At 45.0% G+C, this 25683-nt stretch overlaps 1 protein-coding gene across 8 annotated transcripts in view; it reads right to left on the minus strand.

The window, feature by feature from the left end:
• GRB10 (growth factor receptor bound protein 10) overlaps positions 1-25683 on the minus strand; it is a 192549-nt gene that overhangs the window by 136923 nt on the left and 29943 nt on the right. For 5 of the 8 annotated variants that reach the window (XM_058534807.1, XM_058534800.1, XM_058534801.1 and 2 more), the window contains one exon: positions 25035-25177. The exons of 2 other annotated variants lie outside the window; for them this stretch is intronic. The gene's annotated coding sequence lies outside the window, so the exon portion shown is untranslated. Of the gene's footprint in view, positions 1-25034; positions 25178-25683 lie in introns of those variants that run through there. One more of the 8 variants, XM_058534811.1, reaches the window with a different exon arrangement.

The raw sequence follows: 25683 nt of genomic DNA on the forward strand, positions 1-25683 counted from the left end.
ATATTACGATCCCCCTGAAGTTTCAAACTTAATGGGTGTTAAGAGTGCTGAAAATATCACTTAAATATGCCAGTTTCATTACCTAAATATCACCTTTGAAAGTATTTGCCAAATGAGACTGCTTCTCAGCCAGAAAAATATACATCCCATAAGCCGTGTTGAGTAGGTTCCTTTGGGACAAGAAAACTATAGTTAGAAACAGTAAGAGGATTGGATTAACTCTGGTCTCTAATAAAATGTATCAAACCCAAAGCTAACATCATACTCAATGGTGACAAGATGGAAAGCTTTTCCCCTAAGGTCAGAAACAAGGCAAGGATGCTCGTTTTCACGCATTCTACTCAACATAGTATTGGAAGTTCTAGCCAGAGCAATCAGGCAAGAAAAAGAAATAAAAGGTAACCAAATTGGAAAGGAAGAACTAAAATTATCTCTGGGCACAGATTCCTCTCTGTAGAAAACCCTAAATATTACACACACACTATTAGAACTAACACATAAATTCAGCAAAGTTACAGGATACAAAATCAACATGCAAAAATCAGTTGTGTTTCTATACACTTAACAATGAAAAACCTGAAAAGGAAATTTAAGAAAACAACTCCATTTAAAATAGCATCAAAAATAATAATTAGGACTAAATTTAACCAAGCAGGCAAAAGACTTGTGCACTAAAAATTACAAAAGATTGCTATAAGAGTATAAAGAAGATATAAATAAGGAAAACATCCTGTGTTCATAGGTTGGAGTATTTAATATTGTTAAGATGATAATACTACCCAAAGCAACCTACAGATTCAATGTAGTCCCTATCAAAATTCTTCCAGCGTTTTTTGCAGAAATTGATAAAACCTGTTTAAAATTCATGTGGCTTCTCATGGGACCCCAAATAACCAAGAAAATCTTGAAAAAGAACAAAGTTGAAGGACTAACATTTCCCGATTTCAAAACATATTGCAAAGCTATGGTGATCAACACAGTGTGGTATTGGCATGAGGACAGACACACAGACCAGTGGAATAGAAGAGAGCCCAGAAACAAACCCTTGCATATATGGTGGATTGATTTTCAACAAATGTGCCAAGACCATTCAATGGAAAAAGGATACTCTTTTTAACAAATTGTTCTGGGAAAACTGGACATCCACACAGAACAGAAGAAAGCTGGACCCTTCCCTTACACTATAAACAAAAATTAATTCAAAAAGACCTAAATGGAAGAGTTAAAACTATAAAACTCTTTGAAGAAAACATAGGGGAAAATTTTCATGACACTGAATTTGACGATGATTTCCAGGATATGACACCAAAGTCATATGCAACAAAAGTAAACAGAAAAAAATTGGACTTAATCAAAATTAAAACCTTATGTGCATCAAAGGACACTATCAAGAGAGTGGAAAACCCACAGAAAGGGACAAAATAATTGCAAATCATAGCCAGGCATACCTCGTTTTACTGTACTTCGTAGATAACGCGTTTTTTTACCAGCAAAAAGATTGTGACTTGCTGAAGGCTCAAATGATGGTTAGCAGTTTTCAGCGATACAGTATTTTTTAATTAAGGTATGTACATTTTTTTTAGACATAATGCTATTGCACACTTAATAGAATACAGTATAGTGTTGCCAATCTTCCTCTTTCTTTTTTTTTCCCCTCCCCAAAGCCCAGTACACAGTTGTATATCCTAGTTTTAAGTCGTTCCAGTTCTTTTATGTGAGCCACCACCACAGCACAGCTACTGACAGATGGGTGGTGTGGTTCCATGACCAGGAAGTGAACCTGGGCCACCGAAGTGGTGAGCACTGAACTTTAACCACTAGGCCATCAAGGCTGGCTCAACATAACTTTAACATACACTGGGAAACCAAAAAATTTAAGTGACTTGCTTTGCGATATTTGCTTTATTTCAGTGGTCTGGAACTGAACCCGCGATATCTTCGAGGTATGCCTGTATCTGAAGGGATTAATACCCAGAATATATAAAGAAGCTCTACAACTCAACAACAAAAAAACAAATAACCACATTTTAAAATGGACAAATGACTAGACATTTCTACAAAGAAGACATACAAATGACCAATGAGCACACGTAAAGATGCTCGACGTCACTAGTCATTAGAGAAATGCAAATCAAACCACAGTGAGATACCACAGAAAATAACAAGCATTGGTGAGGATGTAGAGAAATTGGAACCTTTCTGGCTTACTGGTGAGAATGTAAAATGGTACAGCCTCTGTGGAAAACAGTATGACAATTCCTCAAAAAATTAAACATAGAATTCCAACATACATTCCAGCAATTTTATTTCTAGGCATATACTCAAAAGAATCGAAAGCAGGGACTCAAATCCTTGAACACCCACGTTCATAGCAGCATTATTTACAACAGCCAAAAGGTGGAAACAACCCAAGTTTCCATGGACAGATAAATGGATAAGCAAAATGTAATATATACATACAACGGAATACTATTCAGCCTTAAAAAAGAATGACATTCTAACATATGCTACAACATGGATAAACCTTAAAGACATTATGCCAAGTGAAATAAGTCAGTCACCAAAAGACAAATATTGTATGATCTCATTTATTTGAGGTACCTAATATAGAGATAAAAAGTAGAACAGAGGTTAGGAGGGGTTGGGGGGTGGTGGGTTGTTTAATGGGCACAGAATTTCTGTTTGGGATGATGAAGAAGTTCCAGAAATAGATAGCGGTGATGGTTACACAACATTGTGAATGTACTTAATTCCACTGTATTGCACACTTAAAAACGGTTACAATGGTAAATTTTGTTTTGTATATTTTATCCTCACTTCAAAAAAATTATCAAAAAGTTGGCTATTCAGTGATCTTCCTTTAATAAAATTAACAACTTCTGCTAAATTTTTTTTAATACAACCATGAGATTCAGCAGGATTTTTTAAGGACACTAAAGCTTGGAGATGTATAAAGCAGTGACTCCAAGTATCACTTTTATTACATTCAAGCTTTTCTTTTTTTTTTAAATAACACTATCATGTTTTCTGGTCACATTTGTTCCATCACTTGGAACTTGTTTATAGCTTTTCCATTTTGATTTATCTTGACCAGCAACAGCCTTTCTCAGTTCCGTAACTCTAGGTAACTCAGCTGTCTGGGAGGTGAAATGGAACACATACAGCAAGCCCTTCAAAAATTATCTTGCCACTTATACCTGACAAAGACTAAAAGCACTGTTATTAACGGTGCTCTCATGGAGACTGAAAAGCCTATACCACTCTGAACAAAACACCTCACTTCTCAATGTTCTCCAGCAGTACAGATTTGATGATATACTGTGCTACCTCAAAGAGCTTCATTTTTAGATCATCAGCTGATTTATCAAAAATGATGTGCTCTATATAGATACTGAGGAATAGTTTCATAAGCAATAGATATTGCAGCTTTATAATGATAAAAGGCATTCTCATTAACAGTTGTAGAATGACTAAGAAATTGTACCAATAACTGCTGTCTTTCTTCTTCCTTTGATTAAAGGGACTTATTGACAAGTTCAGTTCGCTGTGCTGGTTTCATATGTCCTTTTAATTTTGAAGGTTAAGTGCTCCTTTGCAAGAATGCCACTATAAATAACGTATTAGAGTCTGTCCATTTTAACTGAGTTTTAAAGTTGTGATAAAAATTTAAATAATCTTCATCATAAAGTTTGCACTTTTTTCCTAATTAGACTATAGTTCAAAAAAATAGTTCTAGCAGAGTCAAAAGTTTGCTGATTCCAGAGTCAACATTTTCCTAACAACGTCAATATTTACACTTCTGGATCCAGCAGCTGAACCTGAACATGCTGTTGTTCTTTTCATTTCACGTTTATCTTTTTTCCATTTTAAGGGCAATTTATACTAAATTAAAATGATACAATTGTCATAAACGTGAAAGGTCTTGCCCCCACTAACACTTTCTCTGAAAAGTACGTTGGTCGTTCCTAACGGAACTCTGAGGACTCTGGCAGACAGCAGATGACACTCTTACGGCTTTCACATCACAACCACCTGCAAGGTATACTTATGGTGGATGTAAGCGGCACGGCGTCCCCTCCCATCGGGACGACTTTGTATACTGGATAAACCAACTGTGATGCAGTCAGTGCACTCATCTCATGACACGCCTGGCAATGTGCTCAGAGTGTGTTAGGGATCTGTGCGATCCACTCTGATACTTCCTCTTCTGCTCTATTTTCCTTATTAAAACATGCTTTTCGTGACCTACTAACTTCATTTCAAGGCACGACGATGGGTTGCAACCCACAATTTGAAAACACGGTCAGGTTTGGGTTTGTGGCTAGCGTCTCGTCTCCAAGCTCACCGCTGTCCTGCACACCTGCACACCCTCCAGCCCATAGAGACTGCTGCCCACTGGCCCGACCACGCCCCACCCACACTCCTCTCCTTCCTAGCTTAGGGTCAGCAGTTCATTCCACATGTTCCCTGGCAAACGCCCAAGCTCTGGTGCCCACCTCCTCCTCTGACCTACTCTTAGACAAACACAACTCCTCTGCTGAACACAACCAGCTGCTTCCAGGACCCCTGAAGTCACATACTGTGCTAAATGGACTCTTTCTATTTTTATTTAACCACAAATCCAAAATGCACATTTAATACTGCTGGGAAAGTCTACTATATTTCCTCAGGAAATTTACTTTGTATTCTCCAGAATGTCTGTTTCATACCGTCTCCTCTCTACCCCCAAACACTGACCCTCACTGGCAGGACGCTCAGATGACAGCCAGCTTGCCAGCCACTTCCGACCCCTTCAGCACACACAGCACTACCTCATCGCCCTGTCCTCTTCGTGTCACGGCCATAGGCAGGACCTGAACATCAATCTTATTTCACTTTTTAGATAGTTAACTAAATCCGTTCTTGTTCAAGAACTCAGTCTTGTTCTCTGCTACACCCAGAACAGCACATAGTAGAGATCCAATAAGGATCTGCAAACTAAGAAGACTAAATAGTATAATTGTTGATGGACAGATTAAGCAACAAGATTTAATTTAAAAATAAAGATCGAAAAGAGAAGCTTCAAGTCTTAAAATAAATCACTGAAGGATTTTTGAAAAAGAAAGCTGTACCTTCCATAAAAACCAGAAGATTCTGCTCTGTATTAGGAAAAATATAATTGAGCAATGTTCACGATATATGAGGACGATCACTTGAACTGAAAAGAGTATTGGCATTCTAAATCATATTAAAAGGATAAAGAGGAACTAATAATACTTTAAACATCAAAGGAAAAATAGAAAACAGACAGATGAAAAAGTATTCAAAACAGAACAATTTATTCAGAAGACAGATGACATGTAGCAATACACGTCAACTGTCCAATTCTCTTCTTTTCAAAATAATATTCAAAAACATTCCTATGTAAAAGAAAACACTCAAGGCCAACTGAAAGAGAAAAGCTTTAAAAAAAGTTTACATTAAAAACAAACAAACAAACAAAACCCCTAAGACCTCCAAGGAGAAACTGAGAAAAACTATTTGCTGTTGGGGACTCTGGCTCGTCAATTACGGAAAAGGAAGGAAGTCAACTGGGATACAAAGAAGGCATAATACTATGCATGGTGAAATAGAATTCACGGATAGTCATGAAAAGTTGTTGTTTGCATAGATTTACAAACGTCTGTGAAATTATTATTTTTAAAAAATCCTAAGCTACAAAGAATATCAGTGCATTTCGCTAAAACATTAAGACTTCTCGAGCTCAAGAAACACCTGTGTCAGCCTCCTCCTGCCAGCCTGCTGGAGACAGACCGGACCCTGCACGTCCCAGTGCCAACGGGCCCCACGCAACAGCCAAACACAACACACCTAGAAATTAGGAACGTATGCGTAAGAAACAACTACTCAGCTACCTGAAAATCAAAAACAAGCTCTGGCCTACATAACTGGCCCACGGGGGAAATTAATACAATAGTCTCTGGACAATTAGGACAACGAACACCATTACGTGTCAAGACAGATAGAATGAGGCAAGATTAGTAACAGGAGTAAAACGAAAGCCATACCCCTTGTACCTTCTCCAAAAGAAAAAAGGAATTAAATCAACAACACGAATCCATCCTTAAACCAGAAAAAAGGAAATCCAGTCAAAAGAAATTGGAAAGCAAAACATAATGAAATTTATGAAAATTCAAGAAAGATGATAAGAGACAAATCTCCTACAAATATAATTTTAAAAACCCACCAATATACAAAATTTTAACCAAAGAAAAGGAATATAATGATTTTTTAATCATATGGTAATTTTATGGACATTTATAAAGAAATAAATTTGGAAACTTCAATGAAATTATAACTTTTATTAAAAATGTATGCCAAAATCAGAATAACCTAAAAAAATTCTTAAAATAGAAAACATTGGAGATAAAATTGAGTAAAACCCACCCTCTTTCCACTCCCCAATATAAAGAAAGCCACGGACTGTGAGGATCCTGCTACCAATTATTTCAAGGAAAAAAAAGGTTCCTAAGGACTTGTTGAGACCAGGCATTGGGCTAAGTGAGTATATGCATTTGTGTCTGTGCAAACACACATGCACACAGTGTATACTAGTATCATGCCCGTTGTTGAAGAGAGGAAAATGAAGTGCAGTGGCCAAGGTCCCGGGGCTACTGATGGGAAGGCCTAAAGGAGGTGACGGGGCTCAGTCCAGAAACCCACGCTCTAAACCAGAACCCTATGTACTGTGCCTGTGGTTTTCAAATCACGGTCCCTGGACAGACTGGGAGGCAACACCGGGGAACTTGTTAAAACGCAAATTCTGCAGCCCAGACCCTGACATACTAAATCAGAAACTCTGGGTGGGGCCCCAAAATGTCTGTTTTATGAGCCCAGGGTGGTTCTACTGCACACTAAAGTGTGAGAGCACGCTGACCCACTCCCAACCCCTGGGCCGCACCTTAGACTCCCCATGGGAGCTTCTAAAACTCCATGTGCCAAGTTGCACCCCAGACCAGTGAAAATAAAACCTCGGGGTGATGGGAGCTCCTCATAGCTCCTTAGGTGTTTCCAAAGTTGAGAACCACTGCTCGTATCTCTTTTATTTACAATTATCATTCCTTCTTTTATGATGTGCGTAAGAAGAAAAAATTAGGAGCCAATGGCAATAAAGCTTTGAAGAATCACATCTCACTTCCTGGGGGCTGGGGAGGAGGTACTTTACCACCAAGCCGTTTGAAGTAAAAAATATAATCACTTACTCAAAACGCCGTAACTGAATCCCAAGGGCTCAGTTCCCAACTGGTATGTTTTCTGCCTTTTAAAAATATATTATTTTTCTCCTATGCAAATATAAAGAATCTCTTTTAGAACACCAACTTTCTCCTTTCTCCACAAGGCATGGGGGGGAGACACAGGTGAAATAGCTATTTTAATCACCCACAGCAAAGAACGACCTCATCATTTCAAACTGCACGTTCTTAGGTCCGAGGGTCCAAATTCGACCATATGTTATGAGAATGACCTTTGATTTTATATTCTTGGTATTTTGTAAGAGACCTGTTTGGAACATTCTCTTCAAGTATCCACAGTACCTTATACCAAAGGAGGCTTGGTCAGTCTCCCGGCAGAAAACCAGCAAGATTTTCAAATGAACTGTCATTTTGAATCCACTTCGAAGCTGTTGAAAGGCAAGTGGAGGTGAGAGCAAGCAGCACACTAACCACAGCCCACTCGAAGACAGCCACACTTCCTCGTCTACTTTACTGACTGATTTGTGTGAAGCATCGAATCCTCTCAACAATCCCCCATGGAGACACCATTATTGTCCCCACTCAACAGGTCAGGACACTGAGAGTGGAAGGAACTTGCCTGTGGTCACCCACACCGGCCAGTTGTGTGGTCAGTCCTTGGGCTCTGCTCTGCCCAAATCCAGGTCTGAGCCCTGAGCTAAGATGCAGACTCCCCAGGAACAAGATTCAGTTCCTGTGACCCAGGAAAGGCCAATGCTAGACATTCATCTTCATTTTCTAGCTACCCTCACCACGTGGGCACTGGGCTCTAAAAGATGGGTCTCTACTTCTGCAGTGGTTAATACAAAGGCGTACAGGTCAAGATTGCTAATCTGACTCCCAGAGGCTCCCGTAAGGAATGACTCACTGACGTGAGGTATGCGTCACTGGATGAAGTCAACAAACAACTGAGCAAGGATGCCCACAGAGAACAGCCTAGGCTACACACAGGCAGAGCGGCCTCACATCCTCCATCATAAATGCACACCAGGGGAAACAACACCCTCCATGATGGGTAAGGGTGTGCAAACAACAAGGACAAGACGAAAGCCACATTCATGCACTGAATCCTAGATATCTCTGAAACCTGTAAGGGTGACTATCCTAATTCCACAGATCAGGACACAGGCTCTGAGATGCCAGGTGACCTGCCCAGGGTCACATGACGAACACAGGACCTCACGGACAGAGAAATTGCAAGGAACCACTGCAGGCCAGCAGCCTGTGAGTCAGAGAAAAGGATCAGGTGCTCTCCAGACAAGGGGATCCCAACTGGGCGTGACCAGGGGACAGGAAGCAAGGAAGATAGGGCAAGAAGAAAAACCATTATAATTTTAAATTTAAAACGTGGCTTACTTACACATAGATCTAAAATTAAGGTCCTTTTAAAATAATTTATTTTCTCTGATATACATTAAATTCATTAAAGATTTTTTTTTCACTATTGGTATCACTACTTACGATAATCCTTGATACTTGAGTTTTACGAATTATTACAAATTACTCTACGTCTTCGAGTGTCTTCTAAGGGACAGATCTTTGCATGCCCAAACCACAAAAAGAGACACAAAAGTTAAGAGACCAAATCAAGTCAAAAAGGGAAAAATTACCATGATGACACCCACATTGTCAAGTGCACCCCCACCACCCTAGAAGCACTGTCTTCACGAGGGAACTAGTAAGGTTAATACCAACAAAAAACCCACCACTCTGCTTTGTCTTTGCTGCCTTCAAACCTGTAATTTGTAATCTGTATTCTGTAATTGTAGGGAAAATAGTTCAAACTTTATCAGAAAAATTAAGGACGCTCCATAAAACAGCCCTTGGATTTAGACACTTTATAAAATATACACACTCCAAAAAGTCCTTCTAATCAACACCTCAGTAAAACTCTTGTCCCTATAATAAAACCCAGGTTCCTGATGGGGGACTTTCATCTAAAGAAAACTTGAAAAAAGGCTCAAGAAATTATATCTAAATCACACTTTCCAGATTCTAGACTGAGATCTCTGGTTAAATTATAAAATACTGAAGACGGCAGCACCAGATCTCCTTAATCTCACTCTCTCAGTGAACCTCATAAGTGGCCTGCAGTCCCCCTCTTCCCCATCGGCCCCCACATTCACGGCCGGAGCTGTAACAACCTCCAGTCTTCGGTGCTTGGGAAAATGGGATGTGGGCGCCCCACACGCCCCACAGGAGCGACACGCGGCAGTAACCGCGTTGAACTGCATCCGGGCTGCTTCACTGCAGAGCTGCTCCTGACAGCAAAGCACTGGAAACAACTGAATAGCCTAAAACCACAGGACTGCTTGGATTACAAAACACTGATGTAGCAACAAACGAGGAGGTGGTTCTACATGCAGGTGCTCCAAGGTATATGGGGGCGAAGGGAGCCAGGAGCAAAGAAAAGAAACAGAGAGGGCGCAGCACCCACCACAGGGAAGGAGACACCCTCTCAGGAGGGCACTAACAACTAGCAGCAGGATTGCCTTGGGGGGACCAGGAGACTCGCATTGGGGGTGGAAATCACTTCTCATTGAAGACCCTTGGACCTGTTAAAGTGCATGAATTATCTATCCAAAAATAAGTGAATGTGATCGCTGTATTTTAGTTCTTAAAAGAACTGATGCTGGGGCCGGCCCAGTGGCATAGTGGTTAAGTTCACGCACTCTGCTTCGGCAGCCCTGAGTTCGCTGGTTCGGATCCCGGGCACAGACCTACGTACCACTCATCAAGCTGTGCTGTGGCGGCATGCCATGTACAAAGTAGAGGAAGATGGGCACGATGTTAGCTCAGGGCTACTCTTCCTCACCAAAAAAAAAAAAAGAAAAGAAAAAAAGTGATGCTGCCCTACCTTCTGAAACTTTGCCATGATCATTGGCAAATTTAGCTAAGTTCATCATCTTTTTGTGTGTGTGAGGAAGATCAGCCCTGAGCTAACATCTGTTGCCAATCCTCCACTTTTTGCTGAGGAAGACTGGCCCTGGGCTAACATCCCATGCCCATCTTCCTCTACTTGTTATGTGGGACGCCTGCCACGATAAGCGGTGTGTAGGTCCGAACCTGCGAACCCCAGGCCACCGAAGTGGAGCATGCAAACATAACCACTACGCCACTGGGCCACCCCCAAAGTTCATCATTTTTTTGGCTCTCATAACACCAGACTTATATAAACTACAGGTCAGAAGAGCAAACCTCGCTTCTGCCAGCTCAACAAAGTAGTGAAAAGCAAGACCAGAATCCGAAGTGCACTTCAGAGAGGGGCTCGGAATGCAGTCACGGAACACACTGTCACCCTCACGATGTTCGGAAAGCCGACCATAACTGTGCTAACAAGCAGCGTGTCCTGGTTTAGATGTTTCCCACAGTTCTAACCAGCATAAATGTCAGGCTTCTTCCTAAATTTCACAGCCCTTTCAATACATCAGGCCATAGAAAGTGTGTAATTCTATGATCCCCCCGCACCACCCCCCCTCGTCCACCACCTTGATTATTGGGGGACAAATAAACACTCTGATTTTTCAGTCTATGAATTCAGTGTTTAACAGAGTCACACTTAGCACAAAGCCCTGACATGTGAAGCCCTTCTAAGCACTCACTGGGAAGACGTCATCTTGGCCTAGAAACGTTTCGGAGGTGCTCTCAGTCACACCTCAGCCCTGGAGAAAGCTAAGTGATCCTAATGTGAAATATCTGTCTCTAAGCTACATTATCACCAGGAGTCCCCCCATAGACCAACCCACCAAACCCAGGACGAGTTACGCAGGAACCGCAGTCCCACGAAACTAGGGGACTCTCCTTGATGTCATGACTCAGGATCCGCTCTTGTTCACCGTGGAAGACGTATTCGGGTTCACCTAACAACGACTGTCAGACAGGGGGACTGGCAAGAAAGGGATGTCCCACAAAGCCACTGCACGTCCCTCCATCGGGGATGGAGCCTGGTCGGTGGGTTTGAAACAGCGTTAGAGCTGACGGTCAACTTTCGTCCACAGTGTCAATGATAAATACAGTCAATGCTGCAAAAAGTCTCACGTTATTCTTGACTAGGATACAAGGTTAAAGGTAACCAGGTTACAAGACTAAACAATTGAGCACTGATCACGGTCTAGGTTAACTCAATGTCACAACGCTAGGAGACCCTATAACTCCGGGGCTTCTACTGCCTCCAGCTTGATTTCCTAGTAGCAGCCTTGGAATTTTAAGCCTCATCAAGACATTCACTGTTTCATCGTTGTTGTCTTAAGGGGCCCAGGGCAGAGAATAAGACTGGATCTATTAGATGATATTTTGCTAGTGTTTCCAAATAACCTGAATAAATTCACTTTAAATATATCAATTTTAATTGAAAAATAGTCTTTCCTGAGAAATAATTACAGCATTTTGTCCTTGGCGTATCTTGAATAACTCACAAGTTCCCTCTGAAGAGGCGATAAGCTATATAGTGAAGCAATTTATTCCAAGGATCAGGACTCCACTGAAATAAGAGAGGAGTCCACACTGTCAGGTCACGAGAACACCACTGCCACACCACGGGAACCACGCTGACACTCGATGGCCTTTCCTGGGCAACGTAAATAAGGACAATGGTAGCCACTAAAACACAACCTTCAGGGACTTCCTTGCGGTTCTGTGAATCTTTCAGTTTCCCCACAACAGTGACTCCCATTCTTTCTTCTATTTCCCTGACCCTCTCCCCACACGTTCATCCAGGCCACCAGGCACGTCCATGCTGCAGCAGCCACAGGTCAGGTCTCAGTCCTCATGAACACTGGTAGCCTCCTCCTCAGCTCACCCCTGCCTCCCAGGACCTCCAGGAGGCCACCTCAACTGTTTGTCCCCCTCTCTCACCAGGCCCCCTTCTCAGTCTCCTTTGTAAGTGACTCTCCAACTCCAAGATCTCTAAATATTGGGGGGGAGTCCCAGCACCCACTTCGCACATCTCTTCCCTCCCTCCCTCGCTCCCCAGTGAGCTCACTCATCTTCATCACTGTAGACACCATCCAAAGCTCAGGCTCCCTCGTTCATGTCTTTACAGACTTTGCCCCTGAAGTCTAGGAGCATATACTCAACTCCCCCTGCCATCGCCACTCGGCTGTCCCCTGGCCTCTCAAATCGAAGCCATGGTCATCCTCCCCACACTGCTCCTCCCATTCAGTACATGGAAACACCGTCCGTCCACTCTCTCAGACCAAAGATCTTGAGGTCGTCCATGATTCCACTCTGTCTTCCATATGCCCATTCAGTAGGTGCAGACTCGCACCACTTCTCTCCTGACTGCGTCTGGTCCAAGCGCATGACTCTGCTCCCTAGTTTCTTGGCTTCTCTCCCTGCCCATCTGCAGCTTTCTCAACAGAGAAGCCAGAGTGATCCTTTTAAGACCAGGCCCCATCATGTGCTCTGTCCCCTACCCACACACTGCCGGTGGCCCCACCTCTCAGAATTAAAGCAAGGCCCTCACAATAGGTCCTCCAAGCCCCCAGCCTCTGATGGGTGGAAACAGAGGGAAGAGGAGGGAGGGAAGAGGAGGGAGCGAGGAGAAAGGAGGCAGAGAACACAGAGGGAGAATGGGAGGGCGGAGGGGGTGGAGGAAGAAAAACCAGAGGGCCCCGAGAAGGTGCAGCCGTGTTTGAAAAGTGCTCCACTCCACTTCTGCTGAGAGAGCTGCTTTGCTAGATTAAAGGTTCAGAAAAGTACTGGAGGAAAATAAAACCATGCGGCTCCATATAAAGCCCAAACTCATTTTACTATGAAGTCCTTTCTGTTTCCAAAGACTTGAAAGGAATGTCGGAAGGGCACCAGCCTTCTGTTCCACGCCTCTTGTTTCCTCCTTAAGAGCCAGAGCAAGGGGGGAGCAGCAGAGCCAAGGCCAGGTTCAAACTCTGCACCCCCCGCAGCGTGACCTGGAGAAGACTCCAGGTCATTCCTCACTGTGGTGCCACCCGCCAGGTGACTGTGAGAGTGAGATGAGTCTAAGTCAAGGACGGGGCCCACGTGCCAGGTGAGGGCATGGCCACCATCCAGCTGGGTGCTCTCAGCCCCTTCACATTTTTCCTTCATGACTTTTTGCTAAATGCTTCAAATTTGTTTGAAAGATAGCAGATCACTAACTGCCTTCCTATACAATTTCTAGTATTTTAAAACGAAGCCTATATTGACCCCAGTTAAAATCCTGCCAGTCTAGATACAACCTAATCCCAAATGTTATAGGATAATTTATCTTCTTAAGGGTTCAGTCTATAAGAGATGAGCTAAATGTAGGTACACAACTTACAGAAAACAAGACAGGACGAATGAGCCATCTTCTCAACTCTGCATGCTGATGCAAATAACGTTGTTCCCTCAGGGCGGAGAGAAGCAGATCTGCTTTAACAAGGAGCACATCACCCTTCTCATCCTCAGTGAGGTCCCAGGATCCAGATTAATTAAGGAAGCCCTGGGTCAAAATGTTCCTCCCCTCCGCCTCCCCTCTGGCGCAGAGCCCCCAGCCCACCCCAGCCCACGAAAGGCAGGTGAGCGGGCAGGTAGGGGGCTGCCCTGGAGAGGCACAGAGTCTGGGTGGGGGCAGCACAAACCAGAAGGGCACGCCCAAGGAATCCAAGAAGCCTGCTCAGACCCCTGCTGCCACTCATCAGGGCCGAAACCTGGCCCAGGCAGTGCTTTCTGGGGAAGTGGGGACACACCTAACCCTGGGGCCAGGCAGGAGAGAGACCCAGACAATCACCTGCCTCACAGCACCTGAGCCCACGGCCGGTGGGCACCACTGGGCAGCAGTGCTGGTGGTGGACACAGAAGCGACACTGGACAGTAGCATACACTTGACTGTAAATGATCTCACGTGGGTCAAGTGCCGTACAGACGGACACTAACGAGGGCTACGGCTGTCAGGGAAGGCTCTGTGCTGGGGACTCAGGTTGAGCCTGGGAAAGTGGTAGAAATCAGGGAGAGGGAGAAAGGAGGTGGGGGCAGAGCAACAAAACCACAGAGATGCAGGTACGTGGGCTACCTCGGCAACACAGGATGGAACCCGAGGCCGAGAACTGGGAGGAAATATCCAGGTACCAAAGGTGGGGAAAAGAGCCCCTTGTTGGACATGTACAATGGGCCAGGTTCCGAGCTGAGCGTCAACACACACCGTCCTCCTCCTCTGTCCTAACAGCACATGAGGCGGTGCTGCAGACCAGGAACCTGTGGTCCGGCTTTCAGCAACACCAGCATTGAATGCTGTGGCTGGGACTGGGCCTTGGGACCAGAGCCCTCAGGGAATGGAGGCCGGTTAGGGTGAAACATAATGATATCCATTCTGGCCACACAGACTCTGAGGAGAAACAATTCTGGTTTCAGGGACAGGGTGAGATCCATCCCAAAAAGGGGAAAAGCTACTAGGGCACTTCTTCCCAATACATCATGGGAAGTCATAACTCCTCCTTTAGGAAGATGTGCTAAATCAAAATACATATTGGAAACAAGCCTCGTTTTCTCTTAAAACTGGTTGAATGGGTCTACACTCTATAGTCTACATGATGCTAAAAATTCCTCAAACGCTGAAGTTCCAGATGTTTACAAACATATTAATCTATTTTGTATGAAATTTAAATTTTTATTACAAAAATTCTTTATTGTATAATTATAAAATGAAATTTTAAATTGTTTTGTTTCAAAAAACATAGATTCGTATCTACTCTGGCCACACTAGTCCTACATTATGAGAGTCACTATAAATAACCACCAGGAGTTTTTCTTCTGAAATTTGCATAATTTGCAGGATCTGTCATTTTCAAAGCAACATCTTTTCCCCCATTGGTTCTAAAATCTGCAATAACTAAGAAAGTAATAATCTGATGAAGTCATCCACATCCATCATACACCCTCTGGACCCTCAGACATCAACTCGTTTGTCTATGAAGTAATTCGTCAAAATAACGCCTGACAGTACAAAGAAGAGAGCACCTCTGAAACATTACCCTCCTCTCCTCCATCCTGTCTTCAGGCCTACAGCTCTATTATGTCTGAAAGCATGAAATGCTTTAAATGGAGCTATTCAATCAGAGTTTGTACTTCTTATCATAAATCTCACTGCATGTTATTACATTCCTCCATCTTCCCTTAATTGAGACTGTAACTTAAAAAAATTAATCCTCCTTTCAACTCAGAATGGATTGTGACAGCCTGTTGATTCTGCTACTCCCTCGGTAATACTGCTGCCGGGCTGCCCCCACTTTCAGAAAGAAAAAAGGAAAATCTGTTTCTTGAAGACAGTTGGGATGTCTGGCCTACAGATCATATACAGCAACACACAGGAGCCCTCTCGCAGCTCTCCACAGGGAAGCACCCTAAAAAAAAAGAGCTCCTTCTGCTACCTCGGGAGGTATATTCCCTTGGGAGGTACCAAGGCAGAAAGTCCTCTGCAAAATTTCAAAGATGGCCATATGCAACATTTTGGTAGATGCTCCTCTTAACATTCATATATAAAACTTATTTGAAAAGCTGAATGAGCTACCAACATTGGACAAGGACCAAAGACCAAAAAAAACAAGAGGTTTCCTTCCTACACCTTGTTTCCTACCTCAGCAGGTGCACACATGAAAGTTTCCTTTGTCATTCTTCTTCTTCCATGCCTGCATTTTAGGGCAATCCTGTTCAACAGAAGCTTCCATGATTACAAACATGTTAAGTCTGGCAAGAGTTGCTCTCCGGGTGAGACATGCAAAAGCGCTAGAGTGTGCTACCCATAATTCTAAATAACCGACAGCAGACACAAATATGTATAATTAGCATGCTTAGGTTTCCCACGGCTATTCTTCAATATTTGTGAAGTCAAGCCATTCCCACTGTCAATGCCAGAAGAGCTATGTTCTTACATCACAAAGATACCCAAGTTCCCAGTCTAATGACACTGGCCACTTTCACAGGAGGACAAAGACAGTGGACACCTTAGGTGATGAATCACTCAGGCCCCAGATGCAGCCTGCACTTATCTCCAGGGTCCCAAGGTAACTCACTGATGACCAGAAGGATGGGCCCTCCCGGACCAAAGTCTGGGCTATCCGAGGAGAAAGGTAAGTCTGCTGTGCTCCCAGGAATTATCTTTAACCATTTAGAATATGAGTAAAATCAATAAAATAAAGGTAGACTCAGAGGATCCACAATGGCTGGCTCCTGACACTACAGATCAGACTTAGCAAGAATTAAGTAGGTGTGGATCCCCATGTGCCCAGAGCTCTGCCCTGTGAGAGAGAGACATCCATGCCTGGTGCCTCGTCCACTGCCTGGGCTGGCCCTGGACACTGTCTTTCTGACCAGTCCCACCCCTGCTCTCTCCCAGACTGGAATGCAGATGACTGGTGGACCCACAGCCGTGCCTCAACCAGACGCCCAGGACCTCAGCAGGAGGAGATCAAATCCAGAAAGAAGGATGGAAGGAAGGACATAGCATTCCTACAAGTCTAGAAAGAAGTAAAAATGTAGTAAAGAAAGCAATCTACAGCAGCTATATTGAAACAGCAAAAACCTGGAAACAACCCAAATGTCCATCAACGGATTGATGGATGAACCACTTGTGATGGGTCCGTGCAAAGGAATACTACTCAGCAATAAAAAAGGAGCAAGCTATTGCTACATGCTTCAATACAGCCACATCTCCAAATAATTATGCAGAGGGAAAGAGGCCAATTAAAATACATCAGTTCCCTTTAGTTCCCCTTATGTAATACTCGAGAGAATGCAAATTAATCTGTAGTGAGAGAAAACAGATGGGTGGAGGGTGGGAGAGAAGGACTGCCAAGGGGCAGGAGGAGACTTTTGGGGGTGACGGATTTATCTTCATTACTTTGATTGGGGTGATGGTTTCATGGGTGCCTACATATATCAAAACTCAGATCGTACATTTTAAATATGTGCAGTTTATTGTACTTCAATTATACTTCAAACTGTTTTTTTAAACAAGAAAACAATTTGGAGGAGAAAAGGATATCAAAGGATTTGGTGTGGCCAAGAACAAGAACAGTCATTCTCATCATTTGCAATAGCTACGCTGTGAATTAGTGAATACCGAATCAGTGAATACTGAACCACTGGCCTAGGGGAAATACGGAGTTTGGTTTCTGTGAGCCTCTTGTCAAAACACTGTTATCAATCAATCAATATTCTATGTGTTTTTACTTTGTGTGTGCTTCTGTTTAAAGACAACTTACCTTATAAATATATATATACACACACATATATATATGTCGTTGATTCATTAACATTGAAGTTATGGCCAATAGCACTATAAGTTATGCCCAAGCAAAGCTGACCTAACACACATATTTTCTCTGTCAGGCACATTATAACTTTCTTGTGCTGAGGAACACCAACTATGCTATATGCTATGCTTTCAACAGCAAAATCACCAACAAAAAAACGCAAAAATGTGAAAAACACAGAACCAAATAGACTGCAGAAAGGACACATGTTTAGAGTTGGAGAGCTGAAGTAAGAAGGCAAAGCGTCGTCTTTCAACGTGCCAGTCAGACGACTCGAATTCTTCACCACTCTGTGCAAGTCTACGAGTGAATGCAGAAGTGTCATGAGTATTGATTTTGGGGGAGCAGATAAACTTTAGCGAGTAGGCAAATTCACAAATATGGGGTTGGTGAATAACATAAATGAACTGTACTTAACTTCTTTGTGCCTTGGTGTCCTCCCCTGTAACACAGGGAGAGGTATCTACTTCAGAGGGCTGTTGTGAAGGTCACGTGAGTTAATGCACAGAAATCACTCACAAGAGCACTGCACTAGGAGCACAACGCACATCAGCTATTGTTGTGATTGTCATGTGTACAGCCATCACCTGGTCTCTGCACCTCCTCTTTCCGTAGAGCGAGTCCTTTCTGCACTGCTATCCACTTCCCCGCAGCGGCACCCACAACGTGTGGACAGGGGGCAGACATGCCAGGCATCACTCCACCACGTTCTGTGACATTGGGGGCGTCACAGAGGGGCTATGCCTGAGCCGAGGCTGCTGGGTTTGGATCCCCACGACTTATCTTAAATAACAAAGTGCAGACCACTTTGTCCAAATTCAACTTTGGTATTATCACTGCTTAAAAACACTAAGCTTCAAGAAATACTACCTGTTATCTTATCCCCAAAGTTGTCAGAAACTTATCAATACTTAGAAATATTTCAATACGATTTCAGTTCTCTTGAGAAACTCTTGTCTTAAGGATCTATTGGTAGTCAGCAAAATCAAGGCACCAAGACGTCCTGAGTGGCAACCAGATCTTCTCCCAACTCTAATGGACAGAAATAATGGCAACAAATAGCTGTTTTTGGTTTTGAGTGGGAGAATCATGGCAAAGAGATGAACTGGCAACATGAAAAGAAACCAGACTGATTAGTTATCAGTCTTTAAAAGATTAGAGTCATAATTCTTTCAATTTAGTTACGTGCTAAAGGTTTAAAAATTGTCCACTTCACTTTAAAAACACTTGGGCTTCTAACAGGTATTGATGGAATTCTGACAATTATTTTCATCTTTTGGCTGAACCTCATAAGGAGCCAAATGATTATTCTCTAAAGCTCCTTCTAAAACTCAACCACCACGTTCCCAGTAAAAGATTTTGAATAGAAAACCTTAAAAGCCAAAGTGGAGATTTCCAGTTCTAGACAAGATGGAGTAGCCACGAAGGACCTCACACAACAACAAGCAGAGGAAGACTCTAAGAGGTGGAGAGAAGAGGGGAGCTGCCTGGGGACGTCGGGACTTGAGGAAGAACATGGCAGTGAGTTCCTAGGTTTCCTTATCGCCTCCCACAGATCCCAGACAGGGCACTACAGAAGTCTCCAACCAGGAACCACCAACAGGCTGGGATAAGAAAAGTTCCAAGAAAGCATGTTCCCGCCACCAAAGGACCAGGAAAAGGGTGGCCTAACAAAACTAAAAAACTTTTTGACAATATCCACCCTACTCCAGCCAAACACCATCGGAAAAACTGACCCCACCCATCGCAGTTTCAGCAGGCCAAGTGGAAACTAATTTTCCACCCCTCTTCCCACTCCTAACTTGGCAGAAGCAGGTGGCCACACTCTGATCTGCCGGAAGGGTGTCTCCTGGCTGAGCAGAAGCTGATCTTCTCTCATCCAGTGCAAGTGGACACTCGATTCCTCTGCAGGGGGAGTGCCAGCAGGGTCCAACGGGGAGCTTTGCTTCCACCCCTCCTGGCATCATGAAGGGCACAGGAGGTGAGATGTGGGGTTAACTGGCATTTCTTCCCCCTCCCCCAACTCCCATGCCAGCAGGGTCCATTGGGAGCTGAGTCCCCCACCCCCACCAAGTGATGAGACTGTGCATGTGGGCCCTCCACTCCCCCTACCCTGGAGCCAGGGGGCCCAGTTGGGAGCTGAGTCTCCCCTCCAACCTGGCTGCAAGGGGGTATTGCTCCGGGAAGGTATAAGTGGGGCCAAGGAGGAACTGAACTTCCACCCAAACTGACTGTAACAAGGTGTCTAGTGTCAGCCCTCCAGGTGGTGTCTGCGAGGCCCAGTAGGCAACTGATACCCACTCCCACACAGACCTGCGGCTGGATGTCAACAGGAAAACTGCCTGCTAAGAAGATTAAACAGGATCCAGAGGCTCTCAACAGAAACTCAAGATGTCCAGAATACAATGAAAATCGCCTGTCGTACCAAGAACAAAGACAATCACAACTTGAATGAGAAAAGAGTGTCAACAGACGCCAGCACTGAGACGACTCAGGTCAGAACTGTCACACAAGGATTTTAGAGCAGTCATCAAAAAAATGCTTCTATGAGAATTACAAACACTCTTGAAACAAATGAGAGTGGAAAAGCTACATCTCTAAGTGACTCACAAGCAAGATGGTAATATTATTTTTCTTCCTTCAATCTTAGACTAATGATTTTTAGATTCTTTGCATCAGGGAATAATGTGCTAAGACACCATTGTATTTGGACCCAACAGAGTGAACCATTTGATCAGATATTTATTGAGATTCTGTCATGTGCAAGGTATCATGCTGGCTGATCAGGAATACTGAGATATGCCTCATGATCCTTGCTTTCCAGTACTTTCCAGTGAGGGAGAGAGGCATATGCAACATCACCATATCAGGGCATGCTAGATCAAGTGCCCAAAATGAGGCAGAAATAAAACAATATGGGCACTCCACAGAAGAATACAAAAGGCTGCCAAAAGAGGGAAGTGCCTTGTTACAGAAACTCACAGACAAGAGGATGCCAAGAAAGGAAGGAAGACATAACACCAAAGCATATGAGTTTCTTGAAGATCTGTTCATGGCTAGCTGACCTTAAGGATCGAAGTGGCTGTGTGGCCCAACTGTGATTTTCTGTCCTGAGAAAGAGGAAGGAGGAAGTCATTCCATTTTTAGTTAGATTCTGAGAATGCTTTGGTTTAAACTTACTGTAAATGAGAAAGTACAAATGATTAATGCAACTGGGCAGAGAAACGGTTTCTACCCTTGACCAAGCTCTGTCTTGTTAAATAAGTAAAATAGCTGCAACCACAATAACTAGCCCTCCTCTGACTGCATCTCAAGGGTAAGTGGCCAGTGAGAGAGGCGCCCTCCTATTGTCCATAAGAGTCCAGTGAGAGCCACACCACTGGGGGCAAACCCACCTCTGCTGGCCATGGGAGGGACAACACCGCACCAGAGGGTGAGGCCATTGCGGGGAGGCTGCTGCAGCAGATACCCAGCTTGGGGTTGCAATACTCTGACCCAAGTCAACCCCTAAAAATTCTCTAAAGAGAAAAAAACAAGCAACCAAAAAACAGAGCCAGAGGATGGCTAAGCCATGGTCCCAGAGAGGCCGCAGGCCTGAGGAAAACACTCAGAGACCTCTCCGAGATCATGAGTAGGAGAACAGAAATTGGACAATTAAGATCATTTATACCTTTCTCTCTCTCCCCACTATGACTCCAAAACAATCAGGGCTCTTGAGATGCAGTGAATGTCAAGGAGAACGGTGGGAGGGCTGCCCTGATGCCCATCACCCTCTCCTACTTTATCACCCATGGCCCCGTCACTCCAGGATCCGTGATTCCCACAGCGGGCTCGCCCATATCCAGGCACTGGATGCAAACTGAAGCCTACTGTGACAATAACCATTTCCCTAATTAGCCACTAACTGATCCCTCTCAGACCCTCTTATTTTGTGAGGCAGCATCTTTCTGAAACACAAGGGGACTGGGCTCCAACTCTTACAGCAAACAGAACAGGAGATCTTAATGGAGTATCTTGTTACTACAAATACCTTCCGTGCGTGCAGGGGCTATGGGCAGCCTATAGACCACAGTAGCCCCAGCACCTACGATGGGACCTGGTACCAAATGGGTGCTTGCTAGGAACTAATGGAATGAGTAGAAAAAAGGAAAGTGAGAACTAATCTACGAGCGGTTTCAAGCAAATACATTATACAAAGCATTCCAGCTAGCAGAGTCTAACTTTGGGTCAGATTTGTTGTCATTAATGCAGTGGCTCATGAAGGATGCCCAGGAGCCCACGTTGCACCCAACAAGGTTGGCACTGCCCTCGAGAGGATGCACATTCCAGACCACCCGTTGGATTGGCCTGAGCTTGGAGCCCACAGACCTGCAAGCCCCACACTACCTCCATGTCCCATCAGAGTGCCTTTTAGCAACTGTCTGGCCAGGACTAAGGGTGCAGTGTGTAGTCACGGAAGAATACAAATTGGCTTTTAAAAAGTCTAAGACTTTTGGGGCCGGCCCGGTGGCGCAAGCGGTTAAGTGCACGGGCTCCGCTGCGACGGCCCAGGGTTCGCCGGTTCGGATCCCGGGCGCACACCGACGTACCGCTTGTCAGGCCATGCTGTGGCGGCGTCCCATATAAAGTGGAGGAAGATGGGCACGGATGTTAGCCCAGGGCCAGTCTTCCTCAGCAAAAAAAGAGGAGGATTGGCAGATGTTAGCACAGGGCTGATCTCCTCACAAAAAAAAAAAAAAAAGTCTAAGACTTTCTACCTTGGACCCGGCCCTGGAGAAGCCCATCACGAGAACTGTCACGGTGATCGCAGGGAGGAGACAAAGGCACCCATGCCCACTGTCCTATCGCTTCCAGACCCAGGGAGCTCCAGGCCCCTGGCTCGGCCACTGGGCCCACACTCGCATGCTGGATGAGAGGCATGCATGTGCGAGGTCCAGTCAAGAAAGGGTTTTGTGGTTAAAACGGTTGTGGAACTTCCCACCCCAAGGGGTTTTTTGGGGCCACCCCTTATTCCCTACCCCAACTATCCCCATGGGGACTCCAAGTCGTGAAGCCAGGGACAGCCAGATGGCCACGCACCCAGCTCCCCACTCTCGGAGGGCAGATGAGGCACACCCACACTGTCTTCCACGGCAGCCAACCCCACTGCTTAAGCTGCCGTTGATAATTAGATTTCAAGCCCAAAACAGGAGGATTAACTGTGAAACGAGGTTTCATTTCAACATTGTGTCCATGCCAAGAGGTCCCTGATCAGCCTCCTGGAATACAGAGGCTCAAGGCTTTGAAAGAGAGCTGCGTCTGAAAGATACGACCGGAGAGAAAAAAGACAAGAGGTGTAGGCTGGTCAGATGATCCAAGGATCGGGGGCAGGTGGTCAGGGAGGTTTCCTGCCTTTTTCAGATGCGTCTCTTCACCACTGTAAAGGCTTGCCAGAAACAAAAACAGTCCCAAACCTGAAGGAATCTCAGCACCACTCATCATAACTCCCATGTCACAAATGAAGGACAAAAGCAGCACAAAGGAGCAGAGGGACCAAGGAGGACGACTGCCTCCACATGACAGCATCAGCCCACCCAATCGCCGGGCACCTGCCTTCCACACCACGCCCGCCCGACATTTCAGGAACCTCACCGTCAAAGGCAAAGCACCTGGCCGCCAGCACCAGTGCCCTGGGTCTCAGACACTGAATCAGGAGGGAGGGCTATAATCAGCCATAGATCAATTATTTTCACTCTGATTCACTCTCCTAGAAGACTCTTATTTCTACAGCTTCTGTGAAAAGCCAGAGATAGAGCACTTCTGTTACCTTCATTCATCTCGCTGTGAGGAGGAGGTAAAGGGCCTCTGTTTTACAAAAAGCAGTCTGTCCCAATGGCACAGCCTGTTCCTCCAGGAGGGTGTTGAAAGTCTGAGGCGGTTATGGTTCATCAGAAGTGAGCCTGACTCGGCGGGACTAGGGCGGGACAAGCTACAGCTACTCCTAACTCCGTGCAGGACGCTGTCCCTACAACGGGCCACTGACTCACAGGGAAAACACCATACTCCAGAAAAAAGCAACTTTCACGTTAGCTTTCTAGAAGGAAACATGAAAACTCCCACATGTGTACTTTTGAATTCGGAACAGGGTATGTAAAATGCTATTCACATCTAACATAACGCTGAGCCTCGGGAAGCATCTGCTGAATGAACCCAATTAGTACAAAGGATAAGAATCCTTCCTTCTGCATTGCAGACAGTGAAGGAAAACCCAAAGGGACAAAAGGTCCCGAAAGGCAACAAAAAGCAGGAGGAAGAGACACCAGATGGGGAAAGGAGAGAAGGGAGGAAAGGTGGAGAGACAGCCCAGGACCTTCGTACCAAGGACAATGGACTCCCATCCCTCAGCCTCCCTTCAGCCCTTTGGGCTGGGGGTCCCTTCTGTTAGGGGCTAAATTCAAACATTCCTATGTTGAAACCCTAACCCCAGGACCTCAGACTGTGCCATATTTGAAGACAGGGTCTTTAAAGATGTAATTAAGGTAAAATGAGGCCATTGGGATGGGCCCTAATCCAGTGTGACTGGTGTCCTTATAAAGAAGAGAAGATAAGGACACAGACACACACAGTGGGAAGACCATGTGAGGACACAGGGAAAAGATAGTCATCTACGAGCCAAGGAGAGAGAGGCCTCAGGAGAAACCAGCCCTGCCAATACCTCGATTTCAGACTTCTAGCCTCCAGAACTGTGAGGAAGTATATTTCTGTTGTTCAAGCCTCTGTGGTATGTGTTATGGCAGCCTGAGCTGACTGATACACTCTCTAGTACTTCCCCACCCTCCCTGGAGGCAAAGGCTCCAGCAGGCACATCTGCTGAAGACTGTTCTAACCTCAGTCCTCCAACTAATATCTCAGACCCACTGATAGCATGGTAAGAATGCCACACCCCAGGCCGAGCAGGATGAAAGGGAAGGTCCATTCCCAGCAAGGTCCACCTCAGGTGAAGCAACCCTAACCCCTGCCCCAGACCTTCGTTATTTATGTGTACCCCAATCTCAGTGCCAAGGGTGGGGTGGACTGGCACTCACCATGTTAGAAGACAAGGCCAGAGTCGAGACCCGCCTCCCCTACTCTGTTCTGACCCATCTCCAAAAACAGCTGCCAGCTTTTAAGAGCTCACTATGCTATTCTCAGAATAACCCAGGAGGCAGATTATGACCCCAAGTTAACGGAAAGCAAAGGGGGACTGGAGAGGGTGAGCAGGCAGTCGGCATGGAGGGTGGTCTGCAGAGCCTGGATCAAGCCCAGCATGGTCTCTCCATCCCCTCCCACCTCAGCTCAATGAGTGAATACAGGGAGGGAGAGAGAACACAGAGATACAGCGAGAGACTCTCTGCAGGAACACTGGAATAAAGGACCTATTGTTATGCCTCTGCCTGCAGTGACAGGCATTTATTGATCTCACCTTAATCAATATTTAACAGACAATTCTTCTGTAAAGAAAGACATGATCTGCTAGTGAAAACCAAACAGAACTTACCTGTCCAGGGCTTGCTCGGGCTCCGTCTGTTCGGCAGCTGCCTAGCTGACTGGGAGGACCCAGGTGAGAACCAGCTGCCAGTCACGGAGCCACCACTCCCCAGAGCTCCCACCTCCAGCTCAGCATCGTGCTCAACTCCAAAGCTGAAAAGTCAAAGAGGCCGTCACTCAACACACTGAACTTGTACGAACGTGAATTTTATGCTCTGCACCCAGGACTAAAATTTTTAAAACAGACATAATGAATTTTTTTTTCAAGGAGATAATTTAAAAGACTCTTTGAAGAACAGAACAAGAAAGAAGTCCACAAGAAGTAGGTTTCTAGTTATCACGTCAACTGACAGCAGGGACAAATGCTAGAGCCCAGAGGAGCAACGGGAAGTGGCCTTGGGCTCCCAGGTCACTGCCTGCAAGCCTGCCTTCACCTGAAGAGCAAGGGCCCCCAAGGCAGGCAGGGTATGGAATACACAGACCCTCTTGCATGGCCAAAGTTTACCTATAATTCATGCTTTGAGCCCAGGCTAAAGCCCACATCCTTCACAGGGTCCTCCCAGGCTGCAAACCTCACCCCACCCCCCAGGGACCTTCCTCCATCCGGGACCAGGGACCAGCCCCAAGGGCTGAGCACAGAATGATGTTCTTCACACGGT

The sequence above is a fragment of the Diceros bicornis genome, chromosome 41 (assembly GCF_020826845.1).
Source record: "Diceros bicornis minor isolate mBicDic1 chromosome 41, mDicBic1.mat.cur, whole genome shotgun sequence".
NCBI lineage: Eukaryota > Metazoa > Chordata > Mammalia > Perissodactyla > Rhinocerotidae > Diceros > Diceros bicornis.